This window comes from Melospiza georgiana, unplaced genomic scaffold (genome assembly GCF_028018845.1).
Source record: "Melospiza georgiana isolate bMelGeo1 unplaced genomic scaffold, bMelGeo1.pri scaffold_51, whole genome shotgun sequence".
NCBI lineage: Eukaryota > Metazoa > Chordata > Aves > Passeriformes > Passerellidae > Melospiza > Melospiza georgiana.
Window position 1 is genome coordinate 535,184 of NW_026652218.1, and position 22,222 is coordinate 557,405.

General features: G+C 48.2%; 1 pseudogene; it reads left to right on the forward strand.

Annotated features, from left to right (window-relative positions):
- Positions 1–15,446, forward strand: part of LOC131096528 (zinc finger protein 850-like) — a 438,808-nt pseudogene extending 423,362 nt beyond the window's left edge.
- Positions 15,447–22,222: the final 6,776 nt, after the last annotated feature.

The window sequence follows — 22,222 nt, forward strand, 5'->3', positions numbered from 1 at the left end:
GAACAGTAGATTAAAAAGCAGGATTTTCCATTCTGTGCAGCCCCTGCCTGCCTGTGCTCCCTGTATAATCTACTTGGAAATGTTCTGCAGTTAAATGCCATGCTGGGAGCAGTCCTGAACAATGCAGAATCCTCTCCACACAAGCAGAACACTTCCAAGCCTTACCAGCTGTCTCCTCCCACCCAGATCTCATCCCCCAGTGCTGGGAGCAGCTGCCAGAGCTGGCTGAGAGCTGTCCCTGGAGGCAGCAGAGTCTCTGCCCCAGCACAGCACCCCGGGCTGCAGGACCCTGCTCTGCAGGACAGCCCTGGGCACCCCTGGCTGCTCTGCACAAGAGACAATCAGAGAATGTACTCACAGGGTCTGTAGGCATTGGGATGTTCCAGCTTTAGGAGATGGCTCCAGGAGCTGCAGCTGCATTGTCCTGCAGCCAGAGGTTCCTGTGCCAAGGGCTGGCAGTGATTCTTCCCCAGGCACTTCTCAGCACCTTCCCAGCCCTGACTGATTGAAGCTCTCTGTGCCTCTCTGCTGTGCCCGGGGTGGCTGCAGGCAGTGCCCCAGCCCTGCTGGGCTGGCAGAAGAGCTGCTTATCAAGAGAAATGTGCTTTTGAAGATCTTCTGGGTTACCAGGAGCTGCCTCTGGGCCAGGAGCGCAGCCCAGCTCAGCAGCACAGACACAGCACAAGGACTTTAATGAGCCTCTCGGGGCTTTCTGCTCAGGCCCTGAACATCAGTCCCTGAGAGGGAGCTGAAGAAACCTCTCCAGAACTTCAAGTCAGAATCCAACTCCAAAGTTTCTTGGATTTTTAATGGGTCCCACTGAGGGACACCACTGAGAGAGTGTCCCCAGGCCCCAGGCAGAGCAGAGAACTGGAGGCAGTGATGACAGGTGGGGACAAAGAGAAGGAAAGTCTTGGTGCCCTGGGGCACAGCAGCAGGGTCTGTGCCACCAAGGGCTGGGAGGAGACACCTTGTCCTGAGGCACTGGGGCCTCCTGGCACAGCCCCAGCCAGGCTGGGCACTGTCAGCCCCTTGTCCTGCTCTCAGCATCCCCCTCTAGCCCACATTCCAGTGGCCTCAAGGATCTGCTGGAAGGAGTCCCTGGGGAGCCCTGGTCAGGAATGGCCCTGGGGGCTCCTGAATGCTCCCTGCAGGGATTGCAGATTTTTCAAAGGACTTTGGGTTTTGCTTTTGCCTTGGAGTCACTGAGAGATTTGTGCAATCACGGCCTCGAATTATCTGCTGTAATTAGTCCCTGGAGAGGCTTTGTCAGTAACAACACTCAGTGGGGCTCATTGCTACTTCAAGGTACTTCAGTTATTTTAGGGTACTTGGTATTTCCCTTTTGATACATACTCTGTGAGAGGTTTGTGCAATCATGGCCCCAATTATCTGCTTTAATGAGCCCCTGGAGAGCTTTGTACTGACACTCAGTGGGGCTCATTAATGCCTTTAGATGATCAAGGTTTTTAAGGTACTTTATGGATTTAAGAATACTTTTAGGTACCTTTAAGGTGTTTCCTTCCCACACTGAGTCTCTGAGAGGTTTTTGTGCCATCCTGGCCTCCAGTTCTCTCCTCCAAGGAGTCCATGAGGATCCTGTGTTGGGTATCTTCCCCCTTTCTATTTTACAAAAAAGATAGAACTGAAAGAATTTTGTAAGACTTTCTAGGATCATTGAAACAAACATGGGACAATTAACAATACAACAACAACCACTAAGAGAATTAATAGTCCTGTTTTAGCTAGACATCATCCAACCCTTTGATCTGTAGGATTGGAAGTGTTTATTGAACCAGTCTTTGCTTTCCATGTGAAGCTTCTTGAAGCTTTCTTCCCTCAGGACCTGAGTGCTCTTGTGGATTTACTCACTGCGGCTGGAGAGGTTCATGCAACACATGCCCTCAGAGTCTACACACCCATACCCATGTACCCAGAGTAAAAACTCTATCGCATTTCTGCAAGGTGGCATGTCTGATGGTCTTTATGTCTCAGAGCAGGCCCTCCCTCAATGAGAGAGAGGTAGCATTCGTTTGCTTATTTAACAGTGTTTTCAGAGAAAAGAAGAAACCTCACAGCTTTATAAAAGTTGTAAAGCCCGGTATGCTTTTATTACGACGCACGCCGGACGCAAGCCTTCCCAAAAAAGCATGCATACCCCTGAAGACCTCAGGTCTCCTTTTATCCCCCTTTCAAATGCATATGCATACAGTTTCACAATAGGTTCATACATATACATTCCGCGTGACATTTAGCACCAGTTATTCTTTATTAAAGGAATTTCTAGGTTGAGGGCAAATTGACCTTGTGGTCATTTCTGTTTTTCTTTCTCTGTCTCCTTGTTGTCTCTGGAATGCGGCTTTTCCTTCAGCTTTGGCTTCACAGACTTTTCACCTCTCTTAGACACTTCATCTAATTCAGAATGGATCTCTACTCTGTCTCATTCCCCCCTTTCCTATGAAATAAGTAAATTCTTTTACTTAATAAAAACCTTCACGACAATAAGTGTCTTTTAATGCTTCACCATGTACGTTTGACAAAGAGGTTAGTACAGCTATTTGTTGTAGCATTCTACAGTTCCAAATTAACAATATAATAGATAATCTTAAGCTTATCTCAACTAATATTAGTAAAACTACAATGGGGTGGCACAACTTATTAAAGATTCCATTTGCAGTTGGTGACCACTCAAAGATCACATCTCACCAGTGATGATCCATATTTTGTTTTATTCTTTGTAGAACCCTGGTTATCTCCTTTGTATCGTGTTGGACAGTAATTAAGGTTTTCTTTCCACTTTCTTGGATTTCCTTCAAGATCTCCAATAGGTCTTGGTGCTTAATAAATTGTTTTACTAATGTAAGGTTCATCTCAATAGGGGTAGGTGGTAGTCTGTGATACATCGTGCAGTTAGCTTTAATCAGCTGGTGGGATGTCACTGGGGCTAAGTACGAAAAATCACACCCGATAATCTTAACAAAATTACACATACAGAAATTAGAATGATTTCTACTAGACAGAATAACATAATTTCTATCAATTTTTACAGCAGCACAGGCAGTCTTCAGACACACGCACCCTTTTCCAGTATATGCAAGCACAGTTTTCTGGTAAGTGACTGGATGAATTTCAAAGTGACAAGTACTTTGTTCAGTGTCCAAACACACATCTTGAGCATTAATAGTATTGCTTTCACAAATGAATCCCATCTGTTCTCTAGTAATGCAGGATTCTAAGTTTACTGTCTGCCACTTTCCATTCATCTTTCGTGCCCACACTCTATGTTCTGAAGGATAGAGTATTGTTTTTTCATGGTTTCATCCTAGGGCAATGATGGGATGGATAACATAAACAGTGGCATTATGTATGGTAAGCACAAAGGCAGCTGCCACATTAGAAACAGGATCATAGGTGAAATTCACCATAGTCCACCAGGATTGAAACTTCCTTTCAAAATCTGTTGCATTATCCCACACAATCTTCCGAATTTCAGCTGGAAAATTACTTTCACTCCCTTCTCGTATGATCAGAGCTGCTGTTGTCTGCACCTATAACTGTGCTTGTATACAACTGAAAGCTCAAGACACATTATCTTGAACTGTACTAAGTGCTTCTACAATTAGCTTGTGGTCTTGGTCTCCGGCTGTTTCTCACTTTGAAAGTACTTTTGAAATCTGCCACTGGCTAGTTCCTAATGCCAATAGAGATGACTGTAAGGGTTGCTTCAATTTTGTTAGGCTACTTGCTGCAGCAGCCAGTTTATTCATCAGTATTTCTGAATCAATTCCATTTGAAACTCCTAATCTTCTCCCTAATATGCCAGTTAGATCTTTTCTTGTTCTGCTCTTGAGGTATGCCTGTTTTTGTAACCATGTTGTCCAGCCCTCAAAGGAAGTTTTTAGGAAGGAGGAGCAGACTGGTTGGATTTTTGAGATGTTCATTTGCATTATCAATTCCACACGTTTGAGAGACCATTCTGGATCGAATAATAGTTGTTGCTCACCCACATTCCTTACTACGTAGGGGCCTATTCCATACACCTCAGGTTTAAGTTTGGGTTGAGTCTGAACTATTTGAGTCTTGGTGTGGGCTGTAAAGGGTCCTGCTGTGGTAAAAGGTATAGTGTCTACTTTGAATTTAAATGAAAGCCCGATATTATCTTGTGCCCAAAGGCAAGTTATTTCTACAGGCTGTATTAAGGTGAAATTACACCAGCAGTCTGATTCATTTAGGCTATCACAGATTTCTTGGTGTTCATATATGCCAGGAGAGGTTGAGATACTAATTTCATTTGGTCTCTCATAAGCCGTCTCATTTATCATCCGGCACCCTACCTTGATTTCTTCTCCTCTGATCCCTTGAAGTGTCCACAGTTTCTGTTCTTGCCATTCCTGCTCTTCATATACTTGATCTCCATGAATTCCTACAGTGGATAGGTTTAAATCCTTTATCTCAGAAGGTTTTCCCATGGATCCAGTATACTGATTAAATGCCTGGGACCAAGGCCATTCAGCATTGCTCTGAATAGAGGTACTTTCAAGTTGTAAAACTTCAGTTATGATTACACACAAAACAATTCTACAAATTAAAGTATGAACTACTCCCGACCGCAATATACTCATTTTGCCCGAGTAAGTTTTAATCTTAGTTCATTGTTTCTTGGCGTCACTCCTCAAGGGGTTTCTGGGCCTTCTTCACCTGAGAGTGATGAATCTAGGCATTCTGCTCCTTGATTTTGATTGCAGTGAAGGTGGTGAGAAGCACTTGGAACGGTCCCTCCCACTGTGGTTCCAAGGTCTTTTCTGTAAGAGACTTAACATATACATAATCTCCACGTTGTATGTTATGTACTGGCCCATCTAATTCCTGGCTCCGAGTTCTAGCCACATGTTTCTCAATTTCTCTCAGCTGTTTGTTTAAGGCCACCATGTAGGTGGCTAGTGTTACCTCTCCAATGTGGGTGGACACTCCCTTTTGTATTCCATATGGTCTTCTATAGAGTATTTCAAAAGGGCTCAACTTTTCTTTAGCTCGAGGTTTCGTTCGAATTCGCAATAGCGCTAGTAGAAGAGCTTGGGGCCAGGGTAGATAAGCTTCTTGCCTCAGTCTTATGATTTGCTGTTTAATCAAATTATTCATTTTCTCCACCTGGCTGCTTGATTGGGGGCAGTATGGGGTGTGGAGTTCCCAGTCTATGCCCAGGTGGCTACTAATCTGTTGCACTATTTTGGAAATGAAATGTGATCCTCTATCTGAGGATATTGTGGCTGAAACTCCAAAGCGCGGTATTATTTCTTGTAATAATACTCTGGTCACTTCTCTAGCTTTGACAGTTCTGGTGGGGAATGCTTCTGGCCACCCTGAAAGTGTATCTGTCAATACCAGCAAATACCGATACCCCCTTTTCCTTGGGAGTTTTGAAAAGTCAATTTGCCACTGCTGTCCAGGCCCATGACCTCTCCCAATCTGACCGAGTTTCGGTCTGGGGGTATTTTTGGGGTTAGTCTGGAGGCAAAGATCACACTGTCAGGTCACCTGAGTAATAGTGGCATATAAATTCCTAGCAACAATTCTTTCAATCAGGTATGTGTATAGGGCATTTATTCCCCTGTGCGTTTTCTGGTGTTCTTCCCTTACTAGTGACCACAATAAATGGGAAGGGATTACCACTTTCTTTTCAATGGTAGCCCACCCTTCTTGGTTATACGCCCCTTTTTGATCTTCAATTAATTTCCTATCTCTCTTGTTATATTCTGGCTTACCTTCAAGGGAAATTTGTCCATCTGGAATAAGGACTCCTTCAGTAGCTACCTCACCTTTTGCTGCTTCTTTTGCCTCTCTATCCGCCAGCTCATTTCCTTCTTCCAATTCTGAGCTCACTCTTTGGTGCACCTTAATGTGCATAATTGCTACCTTTTCAGGCAGCTGTACTGCTTCCAGCAGCTGGATTATCTCTTGTGCATGTTTGATGTTCTTTCCCTGTGAGGTCAGCAGTCCCCTCTCCTTCCAGATGGCCCCATGTGCATGTACAACTCCAAATGCATACCTCGAGTCTGTGTAGATGTTTATTCTCCTCCCTTTTGCCCTTTCCAGGGCACGGGTCAGGGCAATTATCTCAGCCTTCTGTGCGGAGGTCCCTGTTGGTAAGGGTCCAGACTCTATTACCTCTCTGCAGGTGGTCACTGCATACCCAGCATATCGCTTCTCATTGGCAACATAGCTGCTCCCGTCAGTGAACCAGATCTCTGCATCATCCAGAGGAGTGTCCTTTTGGTCTGGGCGGCTGGAGTAGGTAGCTTCAATGGTCTCCAGGCAATCATGGTGTACTGCTTCTCCTTGATTTCCACTGAGAAAGGAAGCTGGGTTGACAATATTAGTCACCACGATCTCTACATCATCTTGCTCTACTATGATGGTCTGGTATTTCAGAAACCTCTGTGGTGAAAACCAGTTGCCACCCTTTACTTCCAGTACTGCATATACTGTGTGGGACACTAGCACAGTCAATTTTTGTCCCAGGGTAAACTTGCGTCCTCTTGAATATTCAGCACAACTGCTGCTACAGCTCTGAGGCAACTTGGCCATCCTTTGGCTGTTGCATCTAGCGGCTTAGAGAGGTAAGCAACTGCCCTCCAGTATGGACCCAAGTCCTGAGCCAGTATTCCCAGGGCAATTCCCTGTTTCTCATGGGAAAATAGGAAGAATGGTTTACTCACATCTGGAAGTCCCAAAGCTGGAGTTGACATGAGAGCATCCTTTAGCTGGGAAAGGCCCGTGTTGCTTCTTTTGTCCACTGGAGATCTCTGCTTCCATCGGCAATAATAGCATAGAGGTGTCTGACAAGCAGTCCATAATTATAAACCCACAGCCGGCACCATCCTGCCATGCCTAAAAAGGTTCGGAGTTCTTTTATTGTCTGGGGTTTTGGGGTTTGGCATATGGCTTCCTTGCGAGCCTGCCCTAAAGTCCATTGCCCAGCACTCACCTCGTACCCCAGGTAGATTACTTTCTGTTTCACTACCTGTGCCTTTTTCTTTGATACTCTGTATCCTTGGAGTCCTAGGAAATTCAAAAGGCTTACCGTCCAGGCCACACATGCTTCCCTCGTCCGAGTGGCCACTAGAAGGTCATCCACATACTGCAAAAGCCTCCCTCCTTCCTGTGGAGCTTCCCGGGACTCCAGATCCTTTGCAAGTTGCTCCCTGAACAAAGTAGGGGAATTTTTCCAGCCTTGGGGTAGTATGGTCCATGTGAGCTGGGTTTTGCGCCCACTTTTAGGGCTTTCCCATTTGAATGCAAAGATTTTTTGGCTGGCTTCATGGATGGGGAGGCAAAAGAATGCATCCTTTAAATCTAAAACAGTAAACCAGGTTAGCTCAGGTGTTAGGCAAGTTAATAAAGTGTATGAATTGGCTACCACTGGATACAGATCTTCTGTTATTTTATTGACAGCCCTCAAATCCTGTACTATCCGGTATGACCCATCAGATTTCCGAACAGGTAAAATGGGAGTATTGAAATCAGATTGGCATTCTTTCAGTAATCCTAACCGCAGAAAATTTTCAATTATTGGGCTGATTCCTTCCCTCTCCTCTTTCTTTAGGGGGTACTGCTTGATTCTTACTGGTTGCATTCCCTCCTTGAGTTTGATTACTATGAGGGGAGGCATTTTTCGCCCTCCCTGGCACACCAGAGGCCCACACCCCAGGAAATACCTGACCTAGTATTCCTTCATCAATTTCTTCCTTAATGCCAATAGCTGTCAGAGTTAAACTTAATACCTCTATGTACTTTTGATCATTCACCTCCAGAGTAATTTCCCCATTTTTGAATGTAATGGTTGCTTGTAATTGTTCCAATAAATCTCTCCCTAGAAGTGCCCTTGGTGAATTAGGCATGTACAAGAATTTATGAATACCCCATTGTTTTCCCAATTTATACCTCAAAGGTTTACAAAAATATGCCCTTTCAAACTGGCCAGTTGCCCCCTGCCCTACAACATAATCATTTTCCACAGGTACTAAAGCTTTATTTAAAACTGAATATGTAGCTCCCGTATCAACCAAGAATTCCACCCTTTTCCCTTCTTCCCCCAGCCTCATTGTTATAACCAGTGGATCCGCTGGGGCAGAATCCCCCGGTCCTCCTCAGTTGTTTTGTACGTGTGCAGCCATCTGTTGGTCACTCCTTCTTTGTTCTGGGCATTGGCCTTTCCAGTGACCAATTCTTTTGCAGATTGCACACTGGTTCCTGCCCAGCCGAGGTGGTCCTTGTCTCGGCGGTCCCTGGTTGTATTTCCTCTGCCTTTTCTCCTGTACCACTGCCACCAACCTTTTCATTCCTTGTTTATATCCTTCCTCCCGGTTACTAAATACTCTCCAGGCTTCCTCTAACAAGACTTCAAGATTTCTCCCATCTGGTCCCCGAATTTTCTGAAGTTTACGCCTGATATCTCCAGCAGACTGCCCCAAAAATGAATTAACTAGTTGATTTGTCCCTATCTCAGACTCCAGATCTAATGATGTATGACGACACATAGTATCCCTTAAACACTCTAGACATTCAGAAGGAGTCTCAGAAGGCCCCTGCTTAAGGGAATATAAGGCAGACCAGTTTATGGTTTTTGGAATAGCTCTTTCTACCCCTGTTGCTATCCACTCTTGATACTCTGCTAATTTCTTTACCTCTGCCAACACATTAGGATCCCATTCTGGGTCTTGGAGGGGAAAATGTTCTTTTACATCCAGCTGTGTGGTCTTACAGTAATCCTCTGCCAAATTCCCTGCTGTCTTTAAGATCAGCTGTTTCTCTGTTTCAGTGAAAGCATCTAGTAGTAGCTGGATGTCAGCCCAGTCTGGATTGTGTTGTTTGATAACATATTGTAGGCGTTTGGCAGTGAGTATCGGGTCAACACGATAATTCTTCGCGATCCTTTCCCATGTTTCTAAATCAAGGGTGGTAAATGGCACTTTAATCATTAATTTGGCCCCTTCTGGTTCCACTGCCTGTCGCAGAGGGGCCTGTAGCACTACTTGCCTCCTAGTTCTAGATGCAACTGGACTCCCACGGGTGGAGTGGGTTCTAGTAGATGTGCCTTCCCCACCTGAGTCCTCCTCCTTTTTGGGGAAGTTCCCTTCCTCCACATCCTCAATTTCAGCCTCAACCTCCCTAACCTCCCCCCTCGGGGAGGAGCTGGAGGAGCTTTCACCCACTCAAATGTGTCCCGTTCTTGCTCCTCAGAACGATAGACCTTATCTGATCTCATACACCGTTGTCCTATACTGCATGCTGAACAACAGCGTTTGATTTGCCCTCTCTTTGCCTTGTTATCTTTTTCAAGGGCCAAGACTAGTGGGTCTGAGGGTGATTTAATCCCACAGTCCTTTTGGCACTCTTGGTGATTTCTTAAAACAAAAAACATATCAGCATATAAGACCTCATCCCATTTACCTTCCCGTCTTAAAAACAACATTAACTGCAGTAAAGTATTATAGTCTAAGGTTCCAGTGGGTGGCCACCTTGCTCCGTCCTCTAACCTGTATAAGGGCCACCAGCGTGTGCAATACTGGATTAGATCCTTTTTATTCTCAGAGCCCCCCCGGCTAGTGACTTCCTTCCAGTGGGCCAAGATGCACCCTAAGGGGCTGGCCCGTGGAACTTTCTTGCTCTGGTTAGTTCCCATTATTTCCTTCTTGCCCTATCTCGCTTCCACCCAAACCTCTTTTCACAGGACTTCACAGTAGCTTCCCAGTCCTCCTCCCACACACTCCAAGTGGCAGGTATCAGATGTGATTTCCCACACACAAGTTTTAAGATCTTAGACTCTGAATCAGCTTGATCAGAAACCTCTAATCTACACTTGGGGCACGTGCCCTGTTGCTTGTTAGAACAGCAATACCAGCGTTTCCCACAAACTGTGCACTGTAATAATACCCATGCAGCATGCCAGCCTCTTGATGCACCAAAGGCTACTCAAAATTTCTTGCAAAGGCAAGCTATTCCATTTATTCCAGGGAGCTCTAAATCCTCTACGGCAAGCTGTTCCCAGTCCAGACTTACAAGAGTGCCAGCTGAAGTCTGGTAGAGCCCCTCTAAATGAACTCGTTCGTCTCCCCTATCTATCCAATAATCCACCGGATTCACAAACTCCCAAGGGTCGAGTCCAAACCACTGAGGCAGAGGAACCCCTCGGGTTTGTCTAGCCACGGTGAAAGCATGCACAACCTACACCACAATTTACCACCTTTACTCAATAAACGTCCTCACCCACGCTTTTCCACTGTTTACTCTATTTTATCTGTCGGGCGCTCCCCGCCCCCACAGCCTACCCCGGCCGGTGCTTACTCAGCCTCTCCAGCGGCGGGTAGGAACTCCCCCCCCTGCACAATAGAGCGCTATGGATCTACTCGCTTTTATATATCATACACTTTATACACTTGCACGATTACAAATACAGCGCGCTGATCACACAATGCAACATACAGCAACACAGTGTCCGGACACCGCTCACACACACAAACAAAGAAAACACACACGGGTTCAGCTCTGCCCTATCAGAACAATGAACCCAAATACACGCATACACGGGTTCACCCAGCTCACCCCCAGAGCTGCTGGCGGTTCCGCTCTATCAGAACGATGAACCCCGTCTCTAATACAGCTGCTCTATCAGCTGAACCCAGATGTCTCTGGGTGTTTTACTCCCTTGCTCTCCTTTCCCCCCACCCCAGGGGCCCCTCAGTACATACCATATCTTCCTCCGCAGGCCAGCAGGTCCTTGTCTGTCCCAGCAGGAGGCAAGTCGAGACGAGTGGAGCCTCTTCCAGGAAAATCCTTGGGTGCGCCTAGGAGTACGTTGGTTCCCCCCCTGCCCCTGTGGGGACAGAGAGGGAGACGGAAGGTATCTCTCTCTCCTGGCTGGCTCACCAAGAATGTTTTGCGGAGAAAAGAAGAAACCTCACAACTTTATAAAAGTTGTAAAGCCCGGTATGCTTTTATTAGGACGCGTGCCGGACGCAAGCCTTCCCAAAAGGCATGCATACCCCTGAAGACCTCAGGTCTCCTTTTATCCCCCTTTCAAATGCATATGCAGACAGTTTCACAATAAGTTCATACGGATTCATTCCGCGTGACATTTATCGCCAGTTCTTCTTTATCAAAGGAATTCTTAGGTCGGGGGCAAATTGGCCTTAAGGTCATTTCTGTTTTCTTTCTCTGTCTCCTTGTTGTCTCTGGAATGCGGCTTTTCCTTCAGCTTTGGCTTCACAGACTTTTCACCTCTCCTAGACACTTCACCTAATTCAGAATGGATCTCTACTCTGTCTCATTCAGTTGCCCTGAACATTCTCGTAGTCATTGCCAGGCACTCCCAGTTACCTCAGTGGGGTTCAGCTGCCCCCAGTTTTATGCCAGTCACTGCCAGGACATCCCAGTTTTCACTAGCATGCATTCTGTCATTCCTAATTGCTCCCAGTATGTGCACAGTTGTCTCCCAGCACAGGCCTGGTAGCTCCCAGTAACACCCAGTCAGGGTCTACTGACACTCACTATAATCCCAGTATGATCCCAGTCACTCCCAGTATGATCCCAGTGACCCCCAGTGTGATCCCAGTTGCTCCCTGTCAATGCCAGCAGGACCCCAGTAGCCTCCAGTATGATCCCTGTGACTCCCAGCCTCTTCCTGTTACCTCCAGCATGTTCCCAGTCACTCCCACTTCCTCCCAGTTGCTTTCAGCATGATTCCAGTTGCTCACAGCCACTCCCAGTGAATCCCAGTATGATTCCAGTCACCCTCAGTGTGATCCCAGTCAATGCCAGCATGGACTCAGCTGCTCCCACTGTGATCCCAGTATGATCCCAGTTGCTGCCAGAATTGTTCCAGTTGTTCCCAGTTCCTGCCAATATGATCCCAGTTGTCCCTAGAATAGCCCCAGTCCCTCTCAGCATGGTCCCACTCACTCCCAGTTGCTGCCTGTGTGGTCTCAGTCCCCCCAGTATGGTCACGGACACTCCCAGTATCTCCCAGTGTGCCCAGAAAGGTTCTGGTTCCCTCAGAATGGTCCTAGTCTTTCCTGGTGATTTCCAGTTGCCTCCAGCATGATTCCAGTAATCCCTCTTCCACCCAGTGTGATTCCAGTTGCCTCCAGTATCGTCCCAGTCACTCCTACTCACTCCCATTAGCCTCCAGCATGCTCCCAGTTGTTTTCAGTCACCCCAGTAAGGTCAAAGGCATTCCCAGTATATCCCACTTGCCCTCACCATGTCCCAATCCTCAGCCCTTCCCAATCACTCCCAGTGGTCCCAGTAAGGTTCCAGTTACCCCAGTACAGCCCAGTCCCTCCCAGGGACGTCACTCCTGGGATCCCCCAGCCCTCTCTGCATTTCCCCATCCCGGATCTCCTAAGAGGAGCCCCAAGGGCTGGCAGCGGCCAGGGAGGGTCCCCAGCAAGGCCCAGTTGGGATGTGCAGCCCCCAGTTTGGCCAGTTTGCCTCCCCTTTGGCCTGGGCCAGGTTCTCCCCACCTGCAGCGGCTGGGAGCAGCCAAGAGCCCCGTGCTGCCCATCCCGACCTGTCCTGGCTCCATCCCCGCTCCTGCCGTGGGCTGCGAGGGCTGCGGGAATGGGGCACCGAGGGTGTGGCTGCTGCTGGGGGAGAAGGAGGCGGGAGGGAAGGGCAGGGATGAAGGAGGAGGAGGAGGTGGGGTTAGGAGGGAGGAGGAGGAGGAGGGATGGAAGGGGAGGGATGGAAGAGGAGAAGGAGGTGGAAAAAACACAGAGGAGCGGGAGGGGGGATGGAAGAGGAGGAGCGGGAGGAAGAGGAGGGACAAAGGCGGATGAAGGCTGAGCTTAGGGAACCACGCGGTTGCTCCGAACCCGGCCTGAATTCGCAGCCCCCACCTGTGGGATCATCGCCCCCCCATCGCGCAGGAGAGGGGGGATGGGGAGCTCGGCCCAGATATCCCAGGGGGTCCCTGGGTTGGGTTTTTGGGGGGATGTTTGGAGAATGAAGCAGTCCAAGGCTGAGCGGAAAAGGCCCCTCGGGGGGACTTCGGGGGGTGCCAGTGGCGGCTGCCTGCACAGGCAGCCTGGAGGAGCAGAGCCCTGTGTGCTCCAGGAGCCCAAAGTGGGGAGCCTAGAGAGGGGGGAGCGCCGCCATGGGTGGGAGCCTCAAGAGCCTGGAGAGGGGCAGGGGGGACTTCTTGGAGCCGCTGCAGCCCAGAGCAGAGAATGAGGGGAGAAGGGAGCCCCGGAGCCCAAACAGCCCCAGCATCCCGAAATGGGGAGAGCCAAGAGGAGGGAGCTTTTGGCATTGCTGGGACTGCCAGCAGCCTGGGCTGGGCGGGCACCGAGGAGAAGGGGGACCCCCAATCCCAGCGTGACCCCAGCAGCTGGGACAGGGGGGTACCTCTGAATGCCAAAGGGTAGGGACCAGGGACGGGGAACTCCTGGGAGGCTTTTTCAGGGCTGAATCCTGGTGTTTGGGAGGTTTTATGCAGCCCACCTCTCCGGTGACTTGTAGAGATGGACTCGGGCAGAGGGACCTTTAAACTCATTGTGTCTTGGGGAAGAAGAAACAGGAAAGCCTTATAAATATGATTGTCTGGCAAAAGATTTTGAGAATATAGAAACTATAAGCAAGATTGAGATGAAAGCAAGCTTTTAGACACCTTAGTTACTGAACAACTGGAAAACAATGGTGTGGCCTAACTGAAGGTAATCCCCTTTTGATGATACAATTCCCTCTGCTTGCACACAGGTCCAGGGGTCAGAGCAGACCCTACTAGCTCAGCAGAAGGTGTCCAAAGAGTAGTTTTTAGGGTTTAAATTGTAACACAGTATGGTGATGTCATGATTTTTATAGGCTGTATGTAAATGCTCTAGGATTTGTATCTTGTACTAGATTGGTTAGTGAGAAATAGAATATTCAACTCAGAAGAAGATTTATTGTATTGCAACAGGAACCTCACTCTCTTACGCTCTTCCCCTCTTACTCTCTTACCCTCTCGTCCTCTCTACCCCTCTCTTCTCTTGGTCCTGCTCTGAGCTGTGGCTGGCAGCTCCAAGCAGAGGCCTGAACCCAGGCCCTTTGTAATAAACCTCAAGTTCTAGTTCCATGACCTGGCTTCAGAGATCTCTCATCTCCGTCCGTCCTGACTGTCCTACCCCCTGACGCTCCTACAAATGTGCTCATCCCTTGTTTTCCCCAATCCACAATTTCCCATTGCGAGGAAGGCTGTGAGGAAGAAGAAGATTCCCCAGGACACTGAGGCATGTGAGGAGGAAGTCAGTGTCCCTTTCCCCTCTCCCAGCCCAGCAAGGCCCCGGCTGCAGCACAGCCCTGGGGGATCTCCTTGCCCTTGCCTGTGGCACGGAGGGAAATCCCATCCTGTCCTTGTCCTTCCTCCCCCAGAGCAGGAGCTGAGCATGTAGAGCAGGGAGGACAAATGCCCGCAGCAGAACCTGGTGGAAGAGGCCGTTTTGAGCGGCTCCACAGCGCAGGAAGCAAACAGGGAGGAAAAGCCTCGGAGATGCTGCACAAGGAGGGGCTGCAAACGCAGCTGGCCGGGATCTGAGAGGGAAAGAGCCAGCCTGGGCCGGGAAGGCAGCCAGAGATGGAGCCAGAGTTTGGAGCTGGTGCTCCATGAGCAGCTCCATGATGGGGAGAAGCCCCACACGTGTGTGGAGTGTGGGAAGAGCTTCAGGTAGAGCTCTGGTCTGATCAAGCACCGAAGGACCCCCACTGGGGAACAGCCCTACGAGTGTGATCAATGCAGGAAGAGGTTTCAGACCAGCTCTGAACTCCTCCTTCACCAGCGCACGCACACAGATGAGAGGCCCTTCTGCCGCCTTGACTGCAGGCAGGGCTTCAGGCAGGACTCCCATCTTGTCAGGCACCAACACATCCACACTGGGGAGAGGCCCCACGAGTTTGAGGAATGTGGGAAGAGCTTCAGCCAGAGCTCCCACCTGATCCGCCACCAGAGGACCCACACTGGGGAACAGCCCTACGAGTGTGGCGAATGTGGGAAGAGCTTCAGCCACCGTTGCAGTCTGATCTGCCACCAAGAGATCCACACATGGGAGAGGCCCTACAAGTGTGATAAATGCAGGAAGACGTTTCTGACCAGCTCCCATCTCCTCCAGCACTATCGGATTCACACAGAGGAGAGGCCCTTCCACTGCCCCGGCTGTGGGAAGGGATTTAGGCACAAATCCCACCTCATCACCCACCAGCGCATTCACACTGGGGAGAGGCCCTACGAGTGTCCCCAGTGTGGGAAGAGCTTCTCCAGCAGCTTTCACTTGACCCATCACCACCAGGGGCACCACTAAGGGAAGCCCTGCAAGTGCCCCGAGTGCGGGAAGAGCTTCATGCGCTGCTCCAGCTCCATCCTTCACTGGAGGAGGCACTTTGGGCAAAGCCCTGGTAACTCACATTTCCTGTGATCCATGTTGGGAACACACCTGGCTGCTTCTCCTTTTGGTTTGGCTTTAATTTTTCTTCTCTTCTCCATGTTTTTCCAATCTAGAAGATAAGAGTGTCAATCTGTCGCTTCCAAAATACTCAAATCCCACTGAAAATAACTGAATTTTAACCCAAAAAGGCTCAATCACCTCTCAGATTGCTTGTTTTCTCCTCAAAAAAACTCAATCCCAGGCCAAACTCACTCCACTCCACAGAAACCGGGGTGAGATGGGGTTTGAAGGAGTTTGGTAGAAGTGGGATCCCAACATGGAGCAATGGGATGGGGATTGTGTTGGGTGGCTGGGTGTGTGGGATGTATTTGATAACAAATAAAACTTTCAGAGTTACTGATTTCTGTCCCATTCATTTTCAGTCAGTTCTGTTTGCTGAGTGCTCCCTTCTCAGTTGATTAAATTCCTATAAAAGTCCCATTTTTAAAATCATCTAGCCACTAACAATTCAAAAACCAATATCCAAATAAAACCACGCATGCCCAATAAATCTTTTAAAACTAATTTTAATTGTTTTAGAGTACTTAAGGATGTTAATAAAGTTTAATTGTTTGGTTAAAATGTCTGAGAAATTATAGTGGTGTTTTGTGTTTAGTACCTTTGTAATATGAATTGTTTTACTAAGGTGTGTTAGATTGTATGCTAGTTTTTTTAGTTATTTTTAATCTCAAGTATATTAGTCATTGAGTTAAAACTTTCAAAAGTTATTTCTTGGTTTATAATTTATTTATATTTATTGGTAATGTTATAGTAATAGTTTTTTTTTTTTTTGGCTTGAGTCATTATGGGAGTATTGTAGGTAAGAGCTGAAATTCTTATATTTCATTCTCAGCATAAGTATTTATTTTAATTTCTATTTATTTATTTATAGTTTCATTCTAATTTTTTAACATGAGAGGAAGGAAGTTCGAGGGTAGGAACATTTTTTCCTGGCTGGGGACTGGAATTCCAGACCCTGGGATTGTGTGCAGGACCACACAGACAGGGATCAAATATGGGCTGGGATCAAATATGGACTGGGATCCTATGGACTGGGACTGCACAGAGTGGGACCATATGGATCAGGACCACACAGACTGGGATCAACTGGACTGGGATCAAATATGGACTGGGATCACCTGGACTCGGATCACGCGGACTGGGATCTTCTGGATCAGAACCTGTTGTGGGTTGACAGCCTTTATCCCAATATCGTGTGTTGTGTCTGGCAGCTGTGCCTTTTCTCTCTTCCCCCCCCCACCCCGGCCGTCTTGCTGCGGCGGGGCGGGGAAGAGAGGGGGGGAGTGTTTGACCAGGCTTTTTCGGCTTTTGGCTTTTTGCTGCTTGGCTTGGCTAGCCGCTTTGCTTGCTTGCTTTCTGCTTTTTGCGCTGTTTTTTTCCTTTTTTTTTGTTCCCTCTTTCTTACCCTCCCCTGAAGATACTGGACCGGCTCCGGACCTGACCTGAGACGTCTAGGACACCTGGAGCTTGCAAGAGAAGCCTGGCGCCCTCACCACACACAGTCTGTTTCTTTCCTTTTCTTGTGTTGGGGAGTGTTCTTTTGTTACTTGTAAGTAAATAGGTTTTGTTTTCCACTTTGCTCCTCCGAGAAATGCCTTCCCAAACCCGGTGTTGGGGGAGGGGTGGTTGGAGGTTTGTTTTGTTTGGGGGGCTCCCTTTTGGAGATTTCCCCTAATTTATCCTAAACCAGGACAGAATCCTCCAGAACAGGATAGCCTGGAGTAGAATCAAATATGGACTGGGACTGAATGGACTGGGACGACACAGACTGAGATCACCTGGACTGAGATTATATGGACTGGGATCCTCTGGAATAGGATCCTAGGGAGTGGGACCATATGGATCAGGACCACACATACTTGGATCGACTGGACTGGGATCAAATATGGGCTGAGACCATTTTTAAAAGTAACTTTGTCCTGAAGTTTTTATTTCTGTTGTTAATTAAGCTCAGTGAAATACCTGCTTGTGTTAAACTGCCTGCTTGGATGGGATAACATCCAATGCACACAGGATGAGGACACCTGTACAGATCTGCCAACTATCAGCATTCCCCGTCTGCAGGCAGAGTGGACCAAGACCCAAAAACTGGAGGTGATTACGAGAAGCAGCCAAAACCACAGCCAAGAAACGCACATGCTCTGAAAAGTCAGACCCAAGGAGGGGCCATGTAAAATCGTTTCTGGAATATGTAAAGTAGTTTATGGATATGTATGAGGGTCTATGAATATGCAACAGGCTGATGTAAGGGGAAAGGTATTTCAGGGGGTCCCTGGAGGTAACAGGGTGCTCCTGGCTGAGTGCCAAGATGCACCCGGCCATAACAGCCTTTGCTCCATGGTCCTGGTCTCCCATTGTCCTTTATTAAACTTTATACATTTTCACAGGAGAGTGAACGTATTTTTCAATTTAGGAACGGTTAAAGTTTTTTCAGTTTTCATGGGAGGGAGTTTTGAAGAGCTACAAGTGGCTAATCTGCTGGCAACAAGGACCATTTTATGGGCTCTTGTCAACTTTCCTGACACATCTGCTGCAGCTCATGGAGGGTAAAGCCCTGGAGGCTCCTTATGGGCAGTTATGGATGATTGCAGGCAGCGCCTCGATGCCCTGGATCAGCAATGCCCCCTCCGGGGAACCCCCACGTTTTCCAGTTTCTGTGAAGCTGCCTGTGAAAAACACGTTCAGTCTCCTGTGAAAATGTACAAAGTTTAATAAAGGACAATGGGAGACCAGGACCATGGAGCAAAGATTATTATGGCCAGGTGCATCTTGGCACTCAGCCAGGAGCACCCTGTTACCTTCAGGGATCCCCTGAAATACCTTTCCCCTTACATCTGCCTATTGCATATTCATAGACCCTCATGCACAGCAAACTTTACCCCCAAACTACTTTACATCTTCCAAGAACTGTTTAGCATGGCTCTTCCTTGGATCTGCCTTTTCAGAGCATGTGTGTTTCTTGGTTGTGGTTTTAGTCCATTCTTATCACCTCAGTGTTTGGGCCTTGGTCCACTCTGCCTTCAGACGGTGAGTGCTGATAGTTGGCAGATCTATACAGATGTCCTCATCCTGTGTGCATTGGATGTTATCCCATCCAAGCAGGCAGTTTAACACAAGCAGCTATTTCATTGAGCTTAATTAACAAAAGAAATAAAAACTATATCTTTAAAACAAAGTTACTTTGACATCTACCATTACTCAGTGAGAGGTTTATTGTTATGGACACATAATATTGGCTCTTTGCAGATATGAAAATGGATTTTATACCTGTGGTGGTAAAGTAACTTCATTAGTGACTCACTGTCCCACATCATGAACAGAGAGAGCTGCGTCAGAAGAGCAAGGATGGAATTTTCTTGGCCTTTCTAACAGACATAAGAAGCATGAGTCCAAATAACTTTGTTGTTTGTTCTGCCCTCCTTTTCTATAACTCTTTTCTGCTTTAATGTAAAAGCCTCTTTTCCTGCATGGATGGAATGATCTGGAATTGGCAGTTGCCTCAGGCTGTCAGGCACCATGGGAGTTTTCTCTTGTCTCTGATGAGGATTTGGTGAATTTTCCATTGGTCCCTTGGTGGTGTCACCATGGGCTGAGCTCAGCGGCCGACTCTGCTGTCCCCAGGGGATGCATTGGAATGCCAAGCCCCTCAGGGCTGGGATTCGGGGTTGGGTGTGTTATGTTTTGCCCAATTACCCCATCATAAAAAAACCAAACAATATTTAAGGTAGCAGCAATTTTAATTGAATAGTTTAGAAAATATGTAAATAAGGGATACTTTGGTTCCAATAATAGCGCATAAGCAAAAGATATTGTGTGGTACGCAGGGCAGAGTTCAATGACCCTTGCCACTTCACGTACAAGCTTGCCAAGTGAAAATCACCCCTTATATGCCATATGTCAATACCATCTCCTCCTATTTTAGGTTCGTCACTTTTCTGTCTCTGCCCTCCTCACCACCTTTACCACGCATGCGCCACCACTCGGTTTGGTGGTCGCACAAGTCTTTGGTGGTCGTCACTGATGAAGGCCCTGTAGTCTTCTTCGTTGTCCTTCAATTCACCTTTGGGTTACACATGTGCACCAAGCCAGTATAATGCAAGCCAAAACTAACGACTAACGTATCACTGCATCTATATATCAAGGCAATAAATCCCTTATAATTAGCATTTTCTGGGACCGAACCAGGTTCTTGGTCATTTTTAGCAACTATATATTCAGCTTCTTTCCTGTGGTGCTTGATGAACATCTGCTGGGAAGGGGGGGGGGGGTGGGGGGGGTGGAGCCCCTCCTCTCCCTCTCCTCTTTGGCATTACTATTTTTAACTTATTTTATTATTTCCAGATATTAGTTACTGTACCAATATTGATTACTGTTTCAATTTTTATCAGCATGAATCATACCTATTGACCACAGGTGGGCTCGGAGCGCCTGGAGCCTGGGCCCGTGAGGAGCTGCTGCTGGGGCTGGCTGTGCTCAGCCCGCTGTGCCGAGCAGCCGCGGCCGTGGAGACACAGGCGGGAGCTGTGGCCGAGGCCAGCAGGCGGCCCGGGCCAGCTCGCAGCTGCAAGGACGCCAGCAGCCTGTGCCCTGAGGCCGAGGCTGTGGCGGGCGGTTTGCGGGCAGGGCTTTTCTGAGCCAGCCGCAATGTGCTGCCTCCCGTGTGGGCCCGGCTGCGGCAGAGGCAGGCGGGAGTGCGGCGGGGCCGGCAGCGGCGGGCAGAGGCCGCAGAGAGCAGCAGCCCGGCCCGGCCCGCTGCGGAGCGGCAGGGAGCTGCCGGGCAGCCCTCAGCCGTGTCTGTGCGCACAGGGCAGGAGCAGAGCCCGCAGCAGAGGCAGGAGCTGCAGCAGGAGCCGGCCATAGCAGCAGCTCGCCGTGCCCGGGGCCGCAGCCGCAGCTCTCCCCTGCCGGCCACAGCAGCAGCCGCTCGCCTCCGAGGCTCCGGCGCTACCCGAAGACGAGGGGCCCGGCCCCAGCACTCTCTGGAGCCCCGCAGCGAGAGGAGCCGCCAGAGCCGCAAAGGGCAGCGCAGAGGGCGCAGGGTGAGGAGGAGGAGATGAGGCTCGCTCTGGGCCGCGCTGGGGCAGTTCTGCCCTGTCAGCCTTTGCCTTGAGCCCTTTGCTTCTTTGTCATGAGCCCTGATCCCCGTCCTTGGCCAAGGGCCCCCACAGCCCTTTCCAGGGCTGCAGGAAAAGCTGCCTCAGTCACAGAATCACAGAATCACTGGCTTGGAAGACAGACACTTTCAAGATCATCGAGTCCAACCCATGCCCTAACACCTCAACTGAAGCACGGGACCGAGTGCCACATCCAGTCGTGTTTTAAAGGCTTGTAGGGATGGTGAGTCCACCAGCTCCCGGGAGGGGTCTGTCCCAGGAAGAACCAGGATAACACTGGGGCCTTCTACCCCCTGGCACTTGGAGCTCTGGAAGTTTGTCTTTCTGCTTAGGCAAAGGCCATGCAAAAGGACTGGGAAAAGTAGTCACAAATCGAGTAGCCTACAGAGCTCTAAATTGATGTGCAAGGAATACAGAAAAGATAGAAAAGAAAAAAAGGCAAAACCCAAATGGCATCAGCAAAGTCTTGGGCATGAACACATAGCTGCAGAGGGTCTTCTCAGCCCTATTTCTTTGTATTTCTGGGAACCAGAGAAATCCTGCTTGAGCCTCTGGGGAGATGGGTTTGGGAGGTAAAAGCTCATTTCTTTTTTCTCCTTGGGGCAACTCCTATTGCTAGCATCAGCTGAGCCTCTCTCCAGCCTGATGCCTGTTCTGATTGTTGCAGCAAAACAACTGATGGCAGACAGAAGACACTGACGCTTGCAGAGATGTGACTTTTTCCAGTGCCAGCTGTGAGTGGCAGACAGAAGAAAAACTCCTGAAAGCACAACTCCATTGGAAGATTGCCTTCCTTTTCATTCCGATGCTCTAGATCCACTTCTGAATTGTCAGTTGTTCGTTAAGGATTGGAAGTTCTCTTTCATTATTTTTTTCATGTGGTTTGGAAGTGGAGGAAGCTCTCGTTCATTCACAAACTCCAGACCAAAGTGCCTTTGGAAGATGCCCCTCGTGGCAGTTTTTGCCCAGCCATGGTACTTGTGGATATAAGAAAGCAAGGGCAATGGTATTTGCAGCCAAAACCCAGCAAAGCTTGGCTCAGCCAAAACATCCTGGGGAGATAGAGGCCTCCAGCTGTTCCTAGAAATCAGCAGAGTTCCAGCAAATGGTTGTGTAGCACTAAGTGCAATCTCTTTGCCTGGATCAGAGCCTTGCTCAGCTGAAGAAGCAGAAAGATCAGCAAGGAGCTCCCAAAGGCCCCTCACATCATTTTGATTTTGCTCATCTTGTGTAAGTTCGCAACTAAACGTGCATTTGCATTTGAGCTAATGAGAGAAAAAAAAAGTGAAAAGAGGCTTTATGGCAGGGCCATGACATTGCACAAGAGGAATCACTGGTGTGCATTTCATTGGACCTCTCTCAATCCTATAAAAGTATCGTAGCCCTGATTTGAAATAGGCTGGTATGAACCAACTTGGAGAGACAGAGATTAAAATGGCTTATGGTTTTTTTTTTTTAAAGTGAGAAAAACTACCCAAAGGGTGTTGCTTTGTGACATTTTAAAATATACTTCCTCAAAATTACAAACTGCAATAAATTAAGAATTTAAAAAGGTGTGTTTTGGTATATGAATAATACAAACTACAAAAATGTGCAGATATGAATGCATGTTTTCATAAAAATCATGAAATT